Genomic DNA, 3,921 nt, shown 5'->3' on the forward strand with positions numbered 1-3,921 from the left:
ACACGGTTTTCTTTTATTTTATAGGCGAGATCATTTACCGTTGAAATTGTTTGATTAATGGAGCAGAGTCATTAATTTGGAAACTATTATATATTAGAACAAATACTTAATGATAAAATGATAGGTACAAGGATGTGACACTTGGTGGGAGCAAATTGGAGTGGAGGAAGCAGGGTTGATAGTTGTTATTAGGATAGAAGGAGGAAGGTGGATTTCGGGGAGGGGGGAGGGGTGAGTTGTCAGCAGTTTGGGCAGAGGGGGGTCTGAAATCGATGAGGGAGTGACACGTTGATAAAGCGGGATTGATAGAATCCTCTTTTCAACCCCCCCCCCCTCCTCCTTTTCCCTCCCCCACCTTTGATTAACTGTCGAAGGGGCAAAGGGTGTCTGAAGTCATCGGGAGCTGTCGATCTAGGCAGGATAGATCGCGACACTTGATTATAGTGTGATCATTTATTACATACGACAAAAAATAATCATGTCAAAAATAACTTTATTAACAACTTAAACTAATCGCGATTAAAATTCGTGATGTAACTAATTAAAACCAATTTATTTAATATCTAATGTGGCATTTGAGCTAGCTCGCATATTTAATTTTTTCTAAGGGTTTTCCATCACTTTTTATTTTTATTTTTTTGAATATGTATATCTATTTTTTTTAAATACCCTTTTCACTTTTTTTTTTCTTTATATCTATATATATATATATATATATATATTCTTTTTCTTTTTCTTTTCTTTTTCATTTTTTTTGACAATGAAAGTAAAATGCAGAATAATGTTACAACAGAAGGGGACAATAAAGAAAATGAAGATATTATTTTTTATCATGTAGAAGTTGATAAAAATATTCAATTAGCATAGATGAAGAATTAGATAAGAGGACAAAATAATATTGAAGAAGAATGACGGAACAAAGATGATGTTGAAGAACAAGAAAAAGTATACATAATATAGAGTTTGAAGCAAAAGGAAGAAAATGATTGCATAAAATAGAGGCAAGGACAAGCTTCACTAGTACCTAGAACTAAAACCAGTTTTTAAAATTAATCTAAATAGAGATGTAGACTAGTAGGTGGCAGTGGTGCATCTAGTTTGCATGTAGAAAGATGTGTTGCATGTTTAAATGTAGAAAAAGAGTTAGTGTATATGTTGATGAGGACGAGATTCTTGGGTAAGCCAAAATCCATTTTCCCCAATAAAATCATTCTTCAGGCCTGTGGGTTATGGGCCCACGAAGCCTATCAGAAATGCTTCTCACAGTCTCAATTGCTTTATGGGCCAATGAGTCATTCTTCTTTTCGAGAACTGTGCTTTGTTCTTGGAATACTGAAGGCCCTCGCCAGACGGCTTGACTAAACCCTTCAACACAACCACGGTCTTGGAGGGCTTTGTACTCTCGGCCAGGGGTTGAGGTTTCAAACCCCCTAGGCTCTTAGTATTTTTCTGCAACTCTAGAAGCTTTTCTTTGGTGTACTCACCCACCTGGGGCTGGACGTTCGAGGTAAGTGCAGGCACCGTGGGTGGCATGCTCCGGTCCTTTGACGAGGCAATCTTGTGCGTAGAACCATGGGCTACATCGAGCCCTGTTTTCTTTTTCATTTTCTGGAAACCCTACTCTGTTCCGCCATCTTCATCAGCGTCGAAACTCAGGAGGTTCCAAGGCAGCAGCGACCTGGATGATGTCTGTTTCTGTTTGGGTTTGTCCTTCCTAGCTATTTCGTCGTCATCAGCGAAGATGAGGAGATTCAAACCCTGAGCGGGCCTGTTCGAAGGCTTTTTCTTGCTCGGCTTCTGGGTTTTGCTGGGCAATGGCTTGATGACCAAATTTTCGTTGCCATTGCCATTGGCATCCTCGTCGTCGTGATCTTCGGCTCGAAAAACACTTCTTCGTTGAAGACGATGGCGACCGTGGATCATTCCTTGGTCGACTGGATGGATACAATACAAGTCGAGGTCTTCCCCTGTCGCTGTCCTTGTCCCAGTCTGAAAACCCAAGTCGTTGGCAAACAATTCAAACAAAAAATACAAAGACATAAATCACAAGACGCATTTTCATTATTTACAATCTCATATTACAATTTAAGGCATCTCAGCCTTAATCAAGAATTCTCCAGCAACTACATTTTCCCCTCTCACACACGCACAGGGTTTTCTCCTCCCTTTCTTGATTCACCCATGAATCCTTCAGTTCTTGTTATACATACATTCCGTTTTAGCTGATTTTTTTAACTAAAATTAGTTCATTAATCGAATATTGTTCAAGGTTGGCCTGGTTGTCCATGTGGTTGTCCACGTGTCTTCTTTCTCTAATTTTTTTTCATTAAGGGTTCGGATGCCCCTGCATCAGACTCCCGAGGTACAAAATTTATGACCTCCTGTTCATATGCGTTTCCTTGTCCTTAGCAATTCTACCCACTGTTTCACTTTTTCAGTGGAATTGCCTTCATGTGAGATGCAACCAAACCTCTGCAATAGCAAATCCTCCCTATTACCAGATGCCCTACCAAGCTTCTCTCCTGAGCTTAGTCCTCTCAGCATCGCCGTGGTTCTCTCCTCTCAAACCAATTGAGCACTCCTGCTCTAGGTTTGCTGCAATTTTTTCACCTTCACAAAATAAAAGAAAAAATTACAAGCTTACAAATCTTCAACAAACTATACCTCTTCTTTCTTCACATGCAAAAACTCCTCTCCGCAGGAAATCTTTTCCCACTCTGATACCACTTGACAAGGATGAGATTCTGGGGTAAGCCAAAATCCCTTTTCTCCAATAAAATCATTCTCTAGGCCTGTGGGTTATGGGCCCACGAAGCCTATCAGAAACACTTCTCACAGTCTCAATTGCCTTATGCGCCAATGAGTCATTCTTCTTTTCGAGAACTGTGCTTTGTTCTTGGAATACTGAATGCCCTTGCCAGACGACTTGACTAAACCCTTCAACACAACCATGGTCTCGGAGGGCTTATTACTCTCGAGCAGGGGTTGAGGTTTCGAACCCCCTAGGCTCTTGGTATTTTTCTGCAACTCCAAAAGATTTTCTTTGGTGTACTCACCCGCCTGGGGCTGGGCGTTCGAGGTACGTGCAGGCACCGTGGGTGGCGTGCTCCGGTCCTTTGATGGGGCAATCTTGTGCGCAGAACCATGGGCTACATTAAGCCTTGTTTACTTTTTCATTTTCTGGAAACCCTACTCTATTCTGCCATCTTTATCGGCGTCGAAACTCAGGAGGTTCCGAGGCGGTTGGCTTGGATGATGTCTGTTTCTGTTTGGGTTTGTCCTTCTTGGCTATTCCATCATCATCAGCGAAGCTGAGGAGATTTGAACCCTGAGCAAGCCTGTTCGAAGGCTTTTGCTTACTCAGCTTCTGGGTTTTGCTGGGAAATGGTTTGATGACCAATTTTTTGTTGCCATTGCCATTGGCATCCTTGTCGTCATGATCTTCAGCTCGACAAACACTTCTTCGTTGAAGACGATGGCAACTGTGGATCATTCCTTGGTCGACTGGACGGATCCAATACAAGCCAAGGTCTTCCCCTGTCGCTGTCCTTGTCCAGGTCTGAAAACCCAAGTCATTGGCAAACAATTCATACAAAAGATACACAAGCATAAATTCACAAGACGCATTTCCATATAAATTCACAAAGATGCATTTTCATTATTTGCAATCTCAGATTACAATTTAAGGCATCTCAGCCTTAATCAAAAATTCTCCAGCAACTACATTTTCCCCTCTCTCACACGCACAGGGTTTTCTCCTCCCTTTCTTGATTCACTCATGAATCCTTCAGTTCTTGTTATACATACATTCAATTTTAACTGATTTTTTTAACTAAAATTAGTTCATTAACCGAATCTTGTTCAAGGTTGGCCTCATTGTCCATGTGGTTTTCCACGTGTCTTCTTTCTCTAAATTTTTTT

The sequence above is a fragment of the Pinus tabuliformis genome, chromosome 2_1, assembly GCF_031772625.1.
Source record: "Pinus tabuliformis cultivar Carrire ecotype Pingquan chromosome 2_1, CPIR1, whole genome shotgun sequence".
In the NCBI taxonomy this organism is placed as follows: Eukaryota; Viridiplantae; Streptophyta; class Pinopsida; order Pinales; family Pinaceae; genus Pinus; species Pinus tabuliformis.